Source organism: Ammospiza nelsoni, chromosome 10, assembly GCF_027579445.1.
Source record: "Ammospiza nelsoni isolate bAmmNel1 chromosome 10, bAmmNel1.pri, whole genome shotgun sequence".
Lineage (NCBI taxonomy): Eukaryota > Metazoa > Chordata > Aves > Passeriformes > Passerellidae > Ammospiza > Ammospiza nelsoni.
Window position 1 is genome coordinate 18,663,182 of NC_080642.1, and position 19,327 is coordinate 18,682,508.

The 19,327-nt window shown below is 42.0% G+C and overlaps 1 protein-coding gene across 1 annotated transcript in view; it reads left to right on the top strand.

The window, feature by feature from the left end:
• SPSB4 (splA/ryanodine receptor domain and SOCS box containing 4) overlaps positions 1–19,327 on the top strand; it is a 75,903-nt gene that overhangs the window by 716 nt on the left and 55,860 nt on the right. The gene's annotated exons all lie outside the window — the stretch shown is intronic.

Genomic DNA, 19,327 nt, shown 5'->3' on the forward strand with positions numbered 1-19,327 from the left:
GGCTGAGCGCTGCCCCCGCCGCCCCATTCCTTCCCGGAGGGGCTCCGGCGTTGGTGTGGCAGCAAATCATTCGTGTTTCTTTGTGCCTGGGACTTGGAGTGCAGACTGCTACAGGGAGGAAAGTGTCCTATATAGAGAGATGGCTAGCTACCACTTCAGCTGCTGGTTTGATGCTGGCTGCAGCCCTTCGGTGCTTAAGTCATACCTGATATTTTCACAGTGCTCTGTTTGCCTTCCGGTGACAGAAGCAATCCCTGATTAGATATCTCCACGCTGCAAAAGAGCTTATCAGGAGAAAAAAAAAAGCACTCCCGGAGAGTTGATGCTTGTGGGTGAAACTGCCCTGACTTGTGCGGTGTACCTCGAAGGATGCTACATTTTTAATGTTGTTTCTGTAACTAAAGCAGCCCGTCAGGGACATGAATATCAAATTGCTGTTAGATTATTTGGTGCTGCTGACAGAGAAATGCCAGATACTGTAAGTTCTCCTAACAAAAAGCGGAAGTTTTATAACTGGCCTTAGTCATGTAAGTCTGGTTTCCTTGGTAGCTAATGTGCCTCGGTGTCTTGCTGCTGACTCCGGATGTCCTTGGATGACCGTCCTGTGCTTCAGTGACCCTGCCAGGACTGAAGGGAGACTCGGTACTTCCCTGCATCGCCAGGATGAGAAAACTTCCCAGCGCCGTGCCTTCCTGCGGCCCTCATGTGGGTGTTGCTCTGGAAGTACACACTGGTGCTGCTGGGCTCCGGGAGCCCTGGGTTCACTCCCGTCCCATCCCATCGGGCTGTTTGTCTTTGCAAATGTCGCTGCAGCCAGCTCTGAGGCACCGGGCTTCCTGCTCAACAGGCTCTAGGCTCGGGACTGAGAAAGCAGTGCCACCTTTTTGCAAGGAGCTTTTCAGAGTTGTGAGACTTAAGGGGTTTTTTTGTAGGGGGGGTTGTTTGGGTTTGTTTGTTTTGGAAAGGTTGTTAATGGTGGGGATTTTTTGTTTTGGCTTGGATATTTGGGGTTTTTTAAGAGAAGCATAATGCCCCCCCCCCCTCATGAGAAGTACTTATTAGGTATCTTGTTTCTTGAAAGATCAGATTTTTCTGATTCTTGGTTTGACCAAATTACACCTATCTTTATGACTCGTGTTTGTGCAGCATGTGAATTTCTGAATGATGGGACATCTCTCTTATGACTCCACAAGCAACAAGTCATGAACTTGTCAGGCTTCATTGTTGCTGTGTAAACTTTTAAAATGGATTTTCCATGTACCAAGAAAATTGAAGGCAGCTATTTTTGTCTCATTTTCCTTCACAATCACTGTTTTCCCCTCTTCTGTTTATAGGACATTGACCTCTTTTTATGGAGAAGGAAAGTAATTTTCACAATGGCACTCAATGGCATGTTGCAGGACTCCATGTGATGGTTACTTTGCGTTGGCTTCCTTTAATTGAGACAGCTGGAGAGTTTTCCTGTGAGGAGCTGATTTGCCCATTTGAGACATAGTGACAGCAATTGAGGAAGAAGGCATTACACAATTTTCTGAGATATTGTTGTTAAAAATCGTTGGCTGAAGTGATTAGCAAGATTATGCTAGATACTCAACTGTTCTATCCTGGTAATTCTTCATGGCCAAGAAGAGGAAGGTAGAAAGAGAGATGCCTTATTCAAATTCTGTAAGCCATGCTGTGTTTAGCTGTCTGCTCTCTTCAGTGTGCTTGGCTGCTCACTACTGCTGCACTGACATCCTCTGCTCAAGTCTTTTTATGCTGGGGCAACCTCACTTCAGTGTGAACTTGAGGCTCCTGCAGTGGTAAATCCCAGATTGAAAAATGATAATGCAGATTGGCCTTGATACTCACATCTATTTCCTGCATCAGTTAGTGAGGAAAAATGCAATGTTCTTAATAGAATATCCATGTAAAGGAAATCTAGATGTAGTTTCTTCTCAGCAAGTTTCCCAGGACAGAGGGTGGATGTAAATGTTGCTGGACTTCACAAATCCTCTCTGAAGGCTGAGGTGAGACTGATGGTACAGAGGAATGGAGGCTGGTACTGCTGGGTGCCCGCCTTCCTGGCACTGCCCAGGAAGCAAAGCTGGGCTCGTGGCTGCAGGGATAGGGGCTCCATGCTGACGATGGATGGATGGATGCCATCAGTCCATCTGAGCTATGTCAATGCCGTGTGTACCTTGAGGTTAGTGAAGGTGCAGGCCACACACGTTGTCCTGGGAATGTAAAGTATTTATTAAGCCAGAATAGATCCTTTTTCTGTGATGAAGGCATTGGTTAAACCTGCCCACTGAACAGTTAACCTGTTTTGAAATCAAAACTCTCTGTAAAGTTTCTGTGTAATGGATAAATATTTGCCTGTAATTCTGGAAGTTGGTATTGTTGGACTGACTGAAATCAACAAGTGCTGTGGGTTGAAACTTGCCAGACCAGACAGCTCCCTCACCCACTGTGTTTTTAATGGGGTTGTGTACATGTTGGTGAATCTGTGTCACTCTCTGCAGCACACAGCCCTCGGGGGTGACTTCAGGCTGTCTCTGCAACATCCTCTGTTAGCTGACACAGGTTGTGCTGGGGGATAGGATGTCAATGCATCACGTGCTTCCTGGAAGAGCAGTTCATGTCTTCTGACTTCTTTAACTTAACTCAGGCTCAGGTTGTTTGTGGGGGTTGGTTGTTTGCTTTTTGCCTTGAGAAGCTGTGTGTGCATCACTGCCGTGGTGCTGGGCTGTGTACTGCCCATGTGCTGGAGAGTGCTGCTCCAGAAGGGCTGGAGGCAGCTTCATGGGTAACTTTGACAAAGAACAGCAGATGTGTACTTTTGGTGCAGTGTCCAAGCTGCTGTTGCTTGAAGTCAGCAGTGCAATGTACTTGACATGTGCTCCGTCAAGAGTTAAAGTATCTGAGATGGTGGTGTCTGAGTCCTGCTTCCAGGTGACCTTTACAATGATGTCAGGAAATGTCTTTTCCTCAGCTGCTTGCACAGCTCTACAGCCCACAGCCATTTAGACTGGATGGTGATAAAGTTAAAAGTTAGTTTTGGTTTGTTTTTTTGTGTTTGGAAAACTGGCAGGATACTCAGCAGCATTCACAGCCCATCAGGGAAAAATCCCTGCCCTGAAGAGATTTTATGGTACTCCTGTGGCCTTGGTGGCAGCATGGAAAAATGCATAAAGGAGAGCTAGAAAATGTGGGTTATGTTTTTGGTGGTTAAGAGAGATCAGTGCTCACAGGGTGCCATGACTTTGGGCTAAGAACTGCCATTTGATTGGCAGTAATTGATTAAAACTTGATGCCTCTAATTTGGCTGCCTCTGCTCTTTTAAAGACTGGCCCATCAAGAGTTCTGGGCAGAGCTCACCTCTTTCCTTCCTTTGGCTCCTTTTCCACCAGAAATGGAGTAGTGTCAGGTACTACCATGTTGAAATGCACCTATGTGTATGTTTGTATTTTTTGGAGGGTGTCTTTTTTAAGTGGATGTCACCTTTGCCTCAGAGGCCAATGTGATGCAGCATTTTATTTCTGTAGCAATTGAAATGCAGAAATTTTACATAATTTACTGTGATTTGGCCATAGCAAAGAAGCATGTGAGGAGAATTTATATCTGTTTCCATCCTTAGTAAAAGGTAAGGTGCCTGGACTTAAACATGGGTGTTCTGTGACCTAAATCTGTTCATGCTGAAGTCATTTGAACTTAGACCAATGCTCAGCAGTATTCTGTATATTTTTTTGCTTCCCTGTGCTTATTTTCTGTATCTTTGAATTGAACGTTGTGGGGTAATCCTGCTCATGAGTAGTGTCAGATGACAAGTTTTATTGTGTTGCATTGCAGAGTGTGGTGACTTAGCAACTTTATCTTTGAGGATTTGTCAGAGGCTGAAGGGACACGTAAGCTTTGGTGTGCAGCAATGTAGGAAATCCATTTTGGAGCTGATTGCAAGCTATTTCTTCAGGGCTGTGCTGTGGAGTCTTTAGATGAGTTTGCTTTCTTGATTTAAATACGTATTTTCAAAAAATTTTTCATATACTGCATTTCTCATCCTAACCTATTGTTGAAGTCTGCTGTGCACTTGTCTGCTGTTGTGCCTTTCTGCAGTAGCAACCCCTAAGAAAAATTTTGCCAAGAGATTTTGAGAAAGAGAAAAGATTGGTTGTGTTCACAGTGTCTCATCAGAAGAAAGAGGATTTGCTTCCTGCAGAAATGGCTCCATGCCCTGGGACCCTACCATGGCCCAGAGTGCAGGAGCTCATCCCGCACAGCCTCCCCTTGCTGGGGCAGGGAGCTGCTGAGGGAATTCCCTGCGGAGGGGCTGGAATTTCTGCTTTGTCCTGAGGCAGCAGAGGCGCTGCTGACAGCTGACCTGGCTCTTCCATTCCTTCAGCAGCTTTTCTGCTTGGCACCTGAATATGGCCCAGCTCTCTGTGGGAGGGGGAGGCCAGACCAGTACCTAGAGACTGTTCAGGCTCCATCTACACCTCACAGCAGCAGCCTCATGCAGCCTTTGTTGGGAAGAGTTTCTTACATGTTCAGAAATCAACATATTTAGAGTTGCTTTTTAAAGGAGTAATAATCATGCAAGAGCACTTGTATAGCTTTAGGCATGGAAAAAGGTGTGATTTTTCAAATCTGATGAAACGTTTATGTACTTAATTATAATTTAATTTTAACTGCTTCTCCTCTGTCTCTTCTTCAAACGAATGCAGAAACAAATTACCTCCAGCAGAAAGATACCTTTTTTTCAGTAGATATTGGAGGTCATAATTTTTAAAAAGAGCCACATTGCACAAAGTATTTACATCAGTGCTACATTTCATACTGAGAGTGTGATATCCACTGAAATCCCCAGGTGGTGGGCTGTGTGTTGGTTATGAGCTGTGTGATGGTTCTTTGTTTTTCTGTAAGAATATTCTAAACCATAGTTTTGCTCTGGAAGAATGAAAATGGCTTGGAAGAAAGTTGGCTGTTGTCTTTGAACACTTAGAAAGCCACATAAAATTAAGCAATGAATGCACAGAGTTCTCAACAAGGACTGTATTACTTCACATGTGAGAAAATGCCATGAGAGTCAAATCTGTATGTATAGGCAAAGAAATAGTTGGTTTAAGTGGTAAAGGGGATTTTGAGCTTTAACTGCTTTCTGAGTTATTAGTGAAAATTTGTTTGTACTTGTATTCCTTGCTCAATGATGCCATTACATATTTTGTAGTGTATCCATTTATGTGAATTGTTAGCTTAAGTTATAAATAATCCAAAATCCAGTGTAGCTGACTGGGGGATTTAAGAGTTAAAATTGAAACCTGGTCCTTATGCTGCTGTTTGTGTGGTATTTTATGGCTGAGACACTTTCTTGAGTTTTAAAAAAAGAGGCCATTAAAATGAAAATTTACTGCTTCATTTGTTTGATTATCTTGAAAGTTAATCCTAAATTAACATGTAAAAAGGTGTACTTGTAGATACTTCAGATTTGTATAACATCTGTGCATGGGGAATTGAGTATCTGTTCCTCTGGGTTATCACTAGTCTGCTTGGATTTCAGTTGAAGACCTGAGAGTGTGATAGGAGCACATGCTGAACTCTTTCAGGGACTTAAGGTATTTTGAGGCTCCACCTAGTTCACCTGGGCAGGGCCATTACTTTGCCTTGGAAAGGAGCAGCAGTAGTGCTAAAATTGAGAATAATAATTTAAATTCTGACCTTTGGTATTTTTATCCCATGCTTGAGCAAAGTCTCTGTCTATGGAGCACATTTTGGGAGTCTGACCCTGCAAGGAGGTTCAGGTGCATTGTCATCTTGCCTTCAAAATTATGATGCAACATAAAGAAATCAAAATACTGTTTTCCTTGTTGTTGAAAACTACTGTTAAGCATGTCAGAAATGACAGAAGTTGTTTGAACTAATGATGATAGTACATCAAAGTGTATGAAAGACAGAAACATTGCCATCCCAACCTCATTTTACTGTGTTGCTGCATATTAGTGTAACTTGTGGTTTGTTCCAGCACCTAACTATCCCTGCACTTAGCACTATCAGCCTCTGATGCTGTTAACATCTGGGTAACACTTGCTGTGATATTCTCACTTCTAAGTGTACTGGTCATTCACTAAATATTTATAGAGTCCTTTGGTTTTGATGTTGCAAGATAAAAAGGGTGTGTTTTCTATCATCTTTTGTATTCAAAGGCAAAAAATACATTGAAGCTGCTGATTATTTAAAATATTATCACATCAAGAAGTTCCTTTGTACTTGAGTCAGTGCTGATGTAACTGTTTCTAGGAGTCTGGAAAACCTTGCAGAGTTCACTGCTGGCTTGTTTAGACTAAGATGCTGTGCTGTAAGTGCAATGATCATCTACCAAAGATGTGAGAATGTGCTCAGGAAGGATTTGTTACAACATGTGCTGTATCTTATCCTTTGAGTTAAATAGAACAAGATGTATTAAACAAGCTTGAGCATGAGACCTGGCATACGTCCTTGTTCTTTTTAAATTTTTTTGCATTCTTACTTGTGTTATTTGAAACCAAGTGTGTGGGTGGAGAGAAGGAAGAGAGAGAGGCTCACCTGTGAGATCTCCTGGTAGCAATGTATTGAAGTGTGGACAGGGAAAGAGAGGAACATTAAACAGCAGTTTCTGAAGGTGATGGAGAAAAAGATGATTAATTTGTCAAAGGGACTAAGGCTAAGTATCTGTCAGGATTTAAAAAATGCAAGTGGGAGTGAAAATAGACCTCCCAGGCAGGGTGCATGAAGGGGACCATCAGGAATTGCTGCAAGGTCCTCCTGCTGTGGTGCTCCAGCTCCTGTGAGGAGTCAGCAGTGATGTGGTACCACAACTTCCCTCTCTTCAGTGAGCTGCAGTGGGATGGGAGGAGGTGCATGAGGCTGCAGCCTTGAGTTTGTGTCTAGGGATACAGTGGGCTTTCAGTTTATAATAATTGGGTTTTTTTCAGTGAGTCACCTTCAGCATTGATAATTTGCTTGCATTTCCTGCTCTTAGACCCAGTAACAAGAATCAATAGTTTGTTTTCACTTGAATACACCTCTGTCTAGCAATGGTGAATAATAGTGCAAGGGAAGAAAAAAATCCATATGTTTTAGTTTGTGACAGTTTGATTGCTGGAAAAAGACACCAAAGGGAAATTCAAAGTGAAATGTCTCAACACTCTGGGGACGTGAGAGTGACTGATGAGCTTGCTTTTACTGCTTTACTCCATCCACATCCTGCTAATAGAGGACATGGCAGCAGGAAGTCTTTGGGAATGCAGAAGCCAACCCCCTCCCTTCACTCCCTTTATTTTTAGATTTTGTTTTCCTTGTGGTAAAATCTTTGGAACCGGGGTGAGCAGTGCCCATGGTTAGATAGAAATGTGACTCAGTAGTGCCTGGTGTGCAGTCATTCAGGAGAACAGCAGAAATTGCCTCTCACCCTGTGGCTGGAGATTTGGGATGTAATTCCAGTGTATAGTTCTGACATCATGTTTTCTTCTTCACATGGATGAAGATAGTGAATTGATGCAGAACTGTTTTTCTTTTAACTATTGGAAGAAGTGGAAAAACCATTGGCTAAACATAGCATCTAAATTTAGACATCTGAATTAGCAATGCAGGAAGCAGTAGTGTAGCAAACAGCTCCGGAGCACTGCTGGCTGGCAGGATAGAAAATCTGGGCACTTAACAGATGCAGGCATCTCTTTACACCTCCTGGGAATGTGTGTGGGATGCTTCCTCTGGATAATCCTTAAGCCAAGGCTAAACTGGCAGTTTAACTTTCCTCAGAATTCCCAGTGAATGGGTTTTCACAAGGGATTTTTTTTACGTGTAGGTTTTTTTTCTTTGGTCTGAATATTTGCTTACAGTGGGGTTTGCTTCCACAGCTGTTCTGCATTTGGTTTCCGTAGTGGTGAGGAATGTGGTGTGCTGCAATCAAAGCTGAGACTAACAGTCTATTGTAGAAATAGGATTGTAAGGAAAAATTCAAGCAGTTACTTTATTACAGCAAAGATGTGTGGGTTGATGGTCTTGGTAGAATTCAGTTCAGTCTCATGGTACAAGAAGAAATTTCATTACATGTAATAATTAGCTTTTGAAATAAAGAGGATTATCTTTCATTTTAATCACCCTGCCTTAATAGCAGGGAAGAAAAACCATTTTATAAGAGTGCCAACTCTGTTCTCTGTGTTTTCTAAAATGACATTTTAATTGAATTTTATATTTATGGGACTGATACTTAAAACTTGTCATTCTTGTGGATTCTTACCTGTTTCCCTCTGTATATTAACCAGCTGTATTTTTAAAGACTGTAAGCTTCTGTCCTGCTCTCTTGCCAAAAAAATTTCCACAAACAGTTCCTTGTGAAGAGAGTTATTACTTACACTGGTCATTTTTAACTGCAACTCTAATATTCAGCCACATTTCTCTTTGTTGACACAAAGCATTGTATATATATGCTTCATATCCAGTATGTGAATAGCTTGTAAATAAATTACAAAACTAGGTTTAAATTCATTAGTACTTAGCAAAACTAATGGATTGTAATCAGTGTGATGGCTGATGATAGACTGTGCTGTGCCAGCAGGGAACTGGCTCCTAGAAGTTGTTACACCAGCTCAGGAATGACTAGAGACTGGCTGGTGAACATGTTCTTCTCCAGATGCTTTTTTAATTCCTTCAATTAACTTGATTAAGAAGCTTAGCTTAAGTAAGCAGAATTTGTGACTTGGAAGTTCTCCCATGTAGTATTTTCCCAGTGCCTTAGGAATGAATTCCTTTAATGCTGCGTCTGTGTAAGGCAGGCAGCCGTGGTCTCACACAGACACAGGATGGTGTGTGCTCAGTATGAGGGGCACACACGGGGGAGGTGCTTCCCCTCTCTGCACTTGGTTCTTGGCAGAAGTCATAAATCACAGTGATTTCTGCACAGTGCAATTGAATGGAGCCTGACTACCTTATTTTTTTATTGGTGTTGGAAGTTTTCTCCTGCTTAGATCACTCTGAATCCTCCATCAGGAGAGAGGGGAACACTCTCTTCTCTGTGCCCTGTGGTTCCCTAGCAAGGGAATTGCATTTCCTAATTGTACCACCAGTGTCCCTCCCTCCCTCCCAGGGAACCCAGTGCATTCTCTTTTCTACCCAGTGATTTATCTTCACAGCATGTGTCATTAGGGAATAGGGAAAGGGGCGTTAAATAGGGAGTCAGATGGTAGCACAGAGTTCTTGTCCATCTGTCTGCTTTCCTTGCAGACATCCCCTCCCTTTCCAGCAAGGATGGTGGTTATATTACAGTATCCTATATTTTTCAGAGCACAGAAAAGTGGTCTCAGCTGGAACCAATTTCTGTCCTACAGATCCTTGTGGTACTGGGGAACCCACCCATCAGTAACTACTGCAGCACCAACAGTATTGACTGCTCAGTATTGTGGCAGCCTGGAGCTCTGCAAGGCTCAGCTCTTGTGTTTACAGCTACTGACTCAACAAATTATTTTCCAAATTGTAAATTCATCCTGGTCTCGGCTTGCAGTTTTTTGTAGAAATAGAAGTTATTTCTGCAGTAACAGAAGTTAGTGTCTTACACAGACTGTCATTAAAGCTATGCAGTAATTTCAGAAATTTACATCTGTGTTTACAGGTGTTTTTTTTTTTCCCCTTAGGAGAATTTCAGAGAGGAGCTTGACACTGCATTTACTTTTTCAGCTCCCCTTGATTATGCTGTGTTAATAAGATGATAATGTAGTCTAATAATTGCTCATGAGTCTGCTACGTAATGAAAGGTGAGGGTCGAGTGTGCTTCCATATGCTTGTCTTTCCAGTAGTGCCAGGTGGGGAGGTGAATATCTGAAAAGGATGCTAAAAATGGGTAAAATTTTAAGCCAGATGTGGCTTCCCGGTATTAAGGAAACTGACAATGGGATGTACAGGAAAAGGAGGGGAAGGGATGAAAACGAGAGGGGAAACTAGGAAGACTGGGATTGTAAGAAAAAGCTGTTAGCCCTAGCTGCGATGAACATTATATGTGGGACAATTGAAAGTACTGTTGTCTTCTGTTCCTTCCTTTGCTGTGGAGGAAGACCTCTGTTGGTGAGAGAGATTCTCCAGGTGGTTAGAAGTGTTAATAGACTTCTGGGTTTTAATGCTCCATTAAACTTTCACACTGTGTAAATTATTTTCTTCAAATTTACCTCTATTTTTGATTCTTGACTGTGAATTGTGACAAGAGTTCATACTAAATATGAGAATGCACAACTCCTCTGGACCCCATGATTCTTGTGTAGCAATTTCTGTGTCCACACAGCACTTCAGGGAACAGTTTATCTATTCCAAGAATGGTTGGAATTTAAACCCCCTCAGATTTCCAGTATCCTTAGATATTTTTTTCCTTAACCTCTTGGCCAAAAGACTTGCTTTCCTCCTCTGAAACTATTTGTAGTGTTTGTGCAGTATCCCACATGGTTTTATATTCAACAGTGGTGTGGTTTGTACTCCTTGCAAGTCTTCTGCAGCCGTAAATTGTAGTTTGAGAAGTGCAAGTTTGTATTTAGGCTCAAGTGAACATCTTGGTTAGTTCAAATGGTTCTGGAAGGATCTTTGTATAAATCTACTTCATTTTATGCTACTTGTGCTGCTCTTGAGGATGTAGTAAGCAAAAACAAGTTTAGCTCGGATGAAGTAGAAAAAAGAATAATTTTCCCAGTATTTGTTCAGGAATGCAGGCTATACTGACAATGTTATAATTTTTACAACTCACTGGGAAGATGACTTATTTTCCTGCAGGTAGTCCTTTGCTTTTAAAATTATTTCTAAATGTTACTTTTATTCTTTTTCGTGCTGGAAATCAAGATGATCTGTATATCCCAATACAATCTAGTGTTTTGTTTTTCCAGAATTAAAAACTCAGAGCACTTTGTTTTCAGTGTATTCCACCTGTTGCTGAAGATTAACTTGTAATTACTGATGTGCTTTCTCTTTGTCTAAAGTGCTGCTGATCCAAATTTAGACTGAACACATTTTCCTCCAGGGCAGAGCAGGTCCCTTCCTGAGTTATTGGAGAATCAGAGTCTGGCAGATTTAGATCGCGTCTGGAAGATTTTCTGCCATCATATCAAATATAGGGGGGTTGTACTGAGATTATTTGGAGTATACTGTATTTTAATTTTTAATATAGTTTTTTGCAAGACTTCCAGAACACAATGTTACTTATTTTATTTCAGCAGCAGTACACCTAAAGATTAAATATAAGTAGTATTAAGACTTGTATATTTTTATTCACATCAAAACTTGCATGCTGGTGCAGTTTTCTTCCAAACAACTTTCAGTGTTTTTCTCCCTTTTCATCCAATGCATTAAAGAAGGAAATATGGTTAGTAATTAATTGTTACAAATTAAATACTGCTTAAAAAAATTCCCTGCAGAAGAGTGCTTAGTAGAGGGAACTAGAGTGTAAAGTTATTTTGGGAAATACAAGCCTTGTGTTTGAGCTTATAGATCACAGTTTGTGTTGAGAGTTGCCCTGTAGGCAGGCCCAAAGCTGATTTATTTTTATCCATACCTCTATTAGGAAGTCTAGTGTGGGCTTCTTAAAGTACTTTCCTGTGCTCATAAATACCTGGAATTGTTGGCACTTGCAGCATGAATTTCTTTGAGGGTGTGCATTGTTAGGTCAGTAATAGAGAGATGTCAATGCTGCTCCAGGTAGCATCTTCTTCCACCATGGCTTTTCCTAGTTGGAGGCCCTCTCTGATTTTAACACTGCCAAGTCTGGTATAGTTTTTCTCCATAGAACAGTACTGATCTGAAAAAGCAGCCTTTCTGCTTAATCTGGCTCTAGGACAATGAAAGAGCCAGAAAGAAAATCACATTCCACACAGCCAGCAGGGCTTCAATGAGGGCAAACTATACCTGGCAAATTTAGTGCCCTTCTATGGTGAGATTATGGCATTGGTGGATCAGGGAAAGCAATGGATATAATCCACCTGGATTTATGCAAAGCATCTAAGAGTGTCCCACAGGACATCTCTGTTTCTAATCTGGAGAGACATGGATTTGATCAAAGAATCACTTGGGGGATAAGGAGCTGGCCAGAGCAGGGGGCCCAGAGATTTTATGGATGCCCCATCCCAGGAAGTGTTCAAGGCCAGATGGGATGGGGCTTTGAACAACCTGGTCTAAGGACAGGTGTCCCTGACCATGGCAGAGAGGTTGGGACTAAATCTTATAATAACAGAATATCCTCAGTTGGAGGGGACCCAACAGGATCATTAAGCCCAACTTCTGGCCCTGCACAGGACACTCCAAGAGTCACAGCATGTGTGTGAGAGCATTGACCAAACACTTATTGAACAGGCTTGGTGCTGTGCCCTTCCCTGGGGAGCCTGTTCAGTGCCCAACCACCCTCTGGGTGAAGAACATTTTCCTGATACCCAAACTGAACTTCCCCTTATTCAGCTTTGTGCTATTAACCCGAGTCCTGCTGATCTTTAAAGTCCCTCCCAAACCAAACCATTCTGTGATTCACCACTGTGAGACCCATTCTGGGTTCTCACCAAGGTGGTCTTTGTGTCTTCAGGAGTCAGATTTTTGACATGGGGACATAACTGTCTGTGAATCTTTAACTCCCTAAAGCCCTGTGCCTTTCCCCTGCCTCTCCTGTGTTACCAAGTGCCCTGCTTCCTAAATTTCCTAAATAAAACAAAAAAACAGACACAAAAATATTACTTGGTAAAATGAAAAAGCTTTTATAAGCATGAGGAAAATAAATTTTGTTGCTTAGAGCTTAAGCAGTGTGTTTCTATGATATTACTTTCTCCATTATCTCCACTTGTCTGTGCAATTGTTCTCTACTGACAGATGGGCTTTAGTAGTGGCTGGTGTTTGAAACAGATGAAATTCATTGCTGTTGCTTAAATAATGTGGGGTTTTGCAAAAACATTTATTTGTTTAATGGGAAGTTATTTTGTTGTTTTGTCTTTTTGTCAGCACTCCAAAGAAAACTTGATTCGTTGCATCACCTGGGAAGTACAGATTCTGTGCAATCTGATTTTGTCATATTGTTTCCTTAACATATGTGAAGTGTGTTTACTTAATTTCTGTTGTTTAGAAGAAGGAACTGTGGGACTGATGAAGCATTGCTTCCTGGTTTTGTGTCTTGTGGCTGACTTGACATGAAATCTTCAGGACACTTTGCCTGCAGTTACGGCTTTGATGTGAGCTCCTTCTCATCAGGGTTTCTTGGCAAGATGTGGCCTGGCAGCCCAGCCTGATGTTCCATGTGCTCGCTTCCAGGATGTCTGTCTGTCCTGTAGGAACAGTTATTCCTGAGCCTGCTGCTGCCCTGTCAGAGTTGGCTGAGGCTGGCTATTGACTGAAGTAGCTGAGGGGGAAGGACTGGGAGGGATGCAGATGGTGTGATTGTGTAAGTCTATTTTCCTATTAAACAAAAGAATACGCTTTTGTTCAGCATCAAACTTGTTCTCATGCATTCATCTCCTGCGTGTTTGTGCAAGAACAATGGCTGGGTTCCCTCCAGCCTTGGCCTCCCCCTCTCACTCTGCAGCCCTGACTGGGGCAATGGGCCTGACCCCGTGTGCATTTGTGTGCACCGTGGTTTGTCCAAGACAGCTTTTTGGGGCATCTCTTCTGCATCAGTCTGTTCAGTTCACAAGGGGAACAATGCCTCCAGCTCTTGCCTGCTGTGTTTGGCCAGAGGCATGGTCTCTTTGTGTCACTGGACTGCTGCAGCACTGCTGGAAGAATGAATGACATCCAGGTGACATCAGGAACTGTCTCTGATGGGCTGCTTCAGCTGAGCACATCTCACAGGTGTTGTCTAACTGCTTCAGTCCAAATGGAAATTACACAAAGTAAGACTGGGGTGCAAAGATGATCACAGAAGTATCATGGCCATTCCAGAACCATTGCAAATTTTAAGCTGGTGGTGAATGTATTTTTATAAAAGATAGTGAGGCAAGGCCCTAGAATCATCCACTGCAGTGTACAGACAGGCACTGTGAGAGTGGAGCCATCTCTGGCCTATCTGAAGTAGCCTTGTGATGTTGTCGACACCCACAGAGCTGCTACTTGTGAGTGTTCCTCCTTAGCCCCATCCTTACTATGGTACTGGTAAAAACCAGTTGCAGACCAAAGTTCCCTTATGATTTACAAAGCCTTGCCAAGCTTGGAAAACACTGACACAATCAAAGACTGAAGCTTGAGCTGAGGGGCCAAATTTTCACTCCAGTGTGATGTTACGGTTTCTGCAGTTGCAGTAAAGTTCTGGTGGACCATTCTGTCAAGCCAGAGGAGCCCTCATCTGCCTGCTTGTCACTTCCTACCATCTGCAGGCCTTCCCTCAGTCTGCTCAGGGATCATCTCTGGCACGTTCCCTGCGATTTGCAACTGGCTAGACTGAGGAATGATGCTTTCCAGGAGTATTTCTCTCATTTATGGCTTTTTAACTTATTTCATTTTAAAGGCCAACTGGCTCCACTGCACATTACAGCAAAAGGAACTGCAGTAAAAGAAAGGCAGTAGAAATGTATTCAGCCACATTTTGAGGCTGTCACTTAATGGATGTTCTGATTTGGAAACTGAAGCTGTAGGGCTGTTGATCCTCTACAAAGCTGTAGAGGTAAAATGTAAAATGAATTGCCTAAAAAGAGAAGGGTTAGGCTGATGGAAAGTAGTAATGACCGGTGAGAAATTGCAATATCAAAATTTAATTATTCCTTGGGTTTTAAATCTCATGTGTGTGACACCTATTGGTATTACTTACTTGGTGAAGCATGGTGAGTAGAAATATAAAATGGCAAAGGATCTTGTAAAATGCACAGTGGAGCTGAAAGCATAATTTTCAATTTAGTGTTAAGCCTTTTTGAGTGTTAATTTGCTCTTTTGATACAACCCTGACACTTGAATAATAAAAATGATCCCATCAACTGAAAAAAACAAGAAGGTATTTGCTGTGACAAAAAGGTGGAAGATGAATGATTTTGAAGAGAGAGGAAGATGTAAGCAGAAGCTCATGCCTGTGCTGAATTCAGAGATGAAGTTTAGCTGTGCCCCTTAGGGCAGCTTGAAGTGACTGTGGAAATTTGCTCCATGGTTTGGACTGTTGCCTAAAGGAATGGTTCTGCCTTTGAGATTTTAATTTTTTTTCTCTCTCTTTCCTTTTGCCAGAGCAAGTATTTACATAACTGTCTGGTATTCTAGATCAGAGGGCTTATTCACCTGAAAATAACCTGGCAAAATAAGACACTAGATTTTGCTCACTTTAGGTTTCTGAAGCAGAGCCATTCCAAGGCCATTTGAATGCAGGTGGGTGAAGACAAAAGGGAGGAATGACTAGGAAAGAGTGGTAGAAAGGATGTAGCAGCTTGAACATCTGTACCCTTATGGTAATTGTGGGATTGCATGGATATTCCTGTTATATACCCTGGAAAGAAAAGTGCTGTTTCCTTTCAGGAACTTCAGAACTGAAATATCTCTAGTTTTAAAAGGACTTGCATAGTGAAAAAAGTAGTTTTTATTGCATTGTATTACTATATTTGTTTTTCAAATTGCATTGCTGTATTCTGAGAAGTGATTACATAGAAAAACGGTTTACAGACTTGAAGTATTTTCAGTTTATGTTTCTTCAGAATAGAAATGTCTTCATCTAAAACCATCTTTCAGCATGAAAAGGGAGAATTACAGAAACACATGCAGAGAGAGGAAGGCATAAAACCAACCCAAAACCTCAAGTCAGCTCCATTCCTAAATACAGTAGATGGAAGTATTTAAAAATACACATTCCACTGTATTCATTGCTACTCAGGATTCTTTCTGCATTCTTCATCATATGACTAAACTGCTTCTAAGTCAGATGGTACAGATGGTATGGTATTTCAGATTATTCTAATTCCAAGCAGCTAAATGCACAGTCTTTTTTAATAACAAGCTTATCCTGATTTTTGAAACAATTACATTTTTGTAACATTACAAAACAAGTTACTCTTTATGGAGGAATGTCCTTGGGATTTTCAGGATTTACATTTCTCTCAGGAATCGAAGGAGTCATGATTTACTGCTGCATTGTTCATCCCACATATTAAATGTCACTTGCTAAGTGTGCATGCAGCATCAAATTTTGTCCGTAGCACAGGATAGCTAGGAATAGCCAAGCATTTTTGTCTGGTTGCATTGTTATTGCATATTCCCAGTTTGACCAAGGAAGCCAACACTGTTGATTTATTGCCTATTCTGAACAATGTTGGATACCAGGATCTATAGTTGAGTCCAGGCTACCCAGTCTCTTTAAGTGCCAAAAATGTGCTTAATTCATTGTCACCCTCAAAACAGTGTTGTCATGGTTATGTAGCTGTTTGCACACTGGGAGCAAAGCTGATAGACACTGTGCCTTCACATTGTCTGGCTGGGGGTAAAAGTCCTTGTCCTTGAGCATACATAAACCCCTTTCATTGATCTGCCCAGCATAGCACATCATGTGTTTTTCTTCTTCCTATTCCTTCTGTAGGGACTTTGGGACTGGAGTTACATTCAGAGTGTTCAGACACTGTGTCTGTTCTGTTTAGGCATCTGGGGAGGGAGCAGTTCTGTTGCCCACAGAGGAGTGGCCTTGGTTCAATGCTGCCTCTCTTGGCATTCAGGGGTCCTTGCTGGCTGGTGACAAAGCCCATGTTGGCAGGGGAGGTGGCGCTGAGGTCTGGCTGCAGGAGGAAAAAAATGAATGAGGGCCAACAGCAGAAAGAGTGAGAAGTGCTCTGTAGACATTGGCAATGCTGTTGGGTAGAGGCATCTCCTTCCTTGCTTTTTATGATGGCCACTTTCACTGGTCAGTGTCATTAGCTGGGACTCACCTTCTGCCTCTCACTCTTTGGGTAAGTGTTATTTTAGGAGGATTAACCTGAGTCCTGGTGTGTTCCTAATGTAGTTTTGAATTGTGTTTATGTGCTGTCATTTCTTATGCATTTTTGTTGAGCTTCCTGCATGTCTAGTTTGTGATCCACAGGAAAATACAACTAAGAATGCTGAAAGCTGACTTTGCTGGAGGCATGTTTCTTTTATCAGTTATGTTCTACTGATGCCAGCATACCAAACTCAAGAAATGCACCCTGTTTAATTACAGCAAAGTGATGTCCCAGCAAAGCTTTATGTAGTAAGTGTAATTTGTGGTTTTATTGTGAATGATTTCCCTAAATATTTTAGCAGTCTGAATGAAGATACTGCTAAGTGACATGGACACGCTTTTCCTGTTTGGAGTTGTATTGTTCCTGTACAGTGCATTTACTCTGATTGTTGTAGCCTGACAAAGCTCAGCATGAATGGGAAACTGTGGGACAGAAATTATTTAGGCTGCAAAAACCAGCAGTCTTCTCACACAGGGATAAATGGTGAAATGTGGTGGTAGTCACTAAACCAATGTAATGGAGACATCATATATTAAACCAGTTTGAAATAGTTTGTTTTTTAACCCCTGTAGTGGTTTGAAATGACGGGAAGAGCAAAGATTCGGGAAAACCTTTCAAGTAAAGCTATACAGTGAAAATTTTTGCTCTTTCTATTTCTGAATATATATGTATCTGGTGAGAAGATTTAGGCAAGGAAATCTAAGTTTCTCTACTTAGGTGTAAGATTGCAAAAAAAGCAGTTGAATGATACTGTGCTTTGACAAGTTTCTATTGACTCAGGTGATGGTAAGAAGGTTTTACAACCAAATATTTCTGTAAGTGGGTTGAACACTAAGTCTGACAGGAATAATCTGTTGTCCCTGACCCACAGCTTTTGGTAATGCTGTGTAGGTACTGATCCTGTGCTGCAGACAGGAAGCAGGTCTGGGGTACCTTTGCCAGATTAATTGTCACTCCCCTTCCCTCCATGGCAGTGTGCATGGCTTTCCCACAGCTGCTGGTGTGAGGAGAAGCTGCCTGCAGATCCCCATGGTAGTGGGGCAGGAGCCGCTTTCCTGAGGCACCTGTGCTGCCAGTGTGTGACCTGTGGAAGTAGGGACGATTTTGTTGGTGAAGACAAGCTGAGCCTTGGTGAGCTGTGTCCCTCCAGCAGCAGCTGGTGATAGGATGGAGGGCACAGTGGCGCTTCCCTGCTGTGGCTGCCTCAGCTGGGTCTCTGCCATCTGCTTGGTGAAAAAGGACAGGACACGGGCAAGGCCATGGATGATCTGGTTTTTGAGACACATTGCTCCTGCAAGCCCCCAACGGGACTGTTTGTGCTGCCAGGAGGACTTTATGGATGAGTTGCTCTCACTGCTGCTGCCTGGGTTGGGAGGCAAGGCTGCTCCTCACATAAAGTCTTCATGTCAGCTGTTGTAAGAAATCGTGCCTGAACAAACCATGTGATATAACATAAACTATTCAGTGCAATATAAAGGCTACTCAGTGCAAATCTCCAATCACCCAGTGCAAAGCAACAACTAAATAAACTATTTAGTGCAGTACAACAAGCTGCTACTCAGCTCCAGCAACCAGAGCTGCCTAACTGTAGGATTTTTCCACTCTTGTTCCATACTATGTCCATGCAAAGCTATTTGGCAAAATATTAATTATCTAATTAATTTATGTGGTAATGGTCATGTGTGATGAAAGACTTCATATTGTAAGATATTAAGTACTTACTGAGGGCATCCCAGAGCGCAGACACAGTTGTGTGTATATCAAGGTACTCCTAATGATGCATTTTACTCCTCTGAATTACTGATCTATCTATTAGCTGCCTATTTATGTTGCAGTTTGGGGCACATGAGGAAGAATGTCTGTGGCTTGCCAAGTGAGTCAATTCAGTGTTTATGATTTCTTGGTGATTTGCCAGGCAAACATCTGTGCCAAGTTTAGTTTCTCATGTGATCAGGAAGTGATACAGCAGGATGCACTGAGGACTTTCCTGGCTGTCTCCCCTCAGCACCCTGACAGGAATGTGGCAATTGGCTTGTGCTTTAAAGTAGAAATTTTCAAAGGCATGTAGAGCTAAATCTCAAATAGATGTCACTGACGTTCCCTTTGAAAGTCTGACGTGTTCCCTTTTCATTTCCTTTCAAGCTCAAACAATCACTTTTTAAAAGGAATTACCCAATCTCTGAGCATGTATCCTCCAATGAAAGTTTGCTTACAACTTTTACTCCTGTTGCTTCCCTGTCTGTGTATTAGTGTCAGTATTTAATTTCTCCTGGGATTATAGGTGTGGAATAAAGTACTGAACTTGCTTTGCTGGGCCAAATTGGCATCATAGCATCGAAACAACCCATGAGTGCTTGTGCACTATTGGAAATGGGAAGCATCAGCTTAAATGTAATTGCTGTTTAAAGTTTTGGGTTCCCCTAACATGGTTT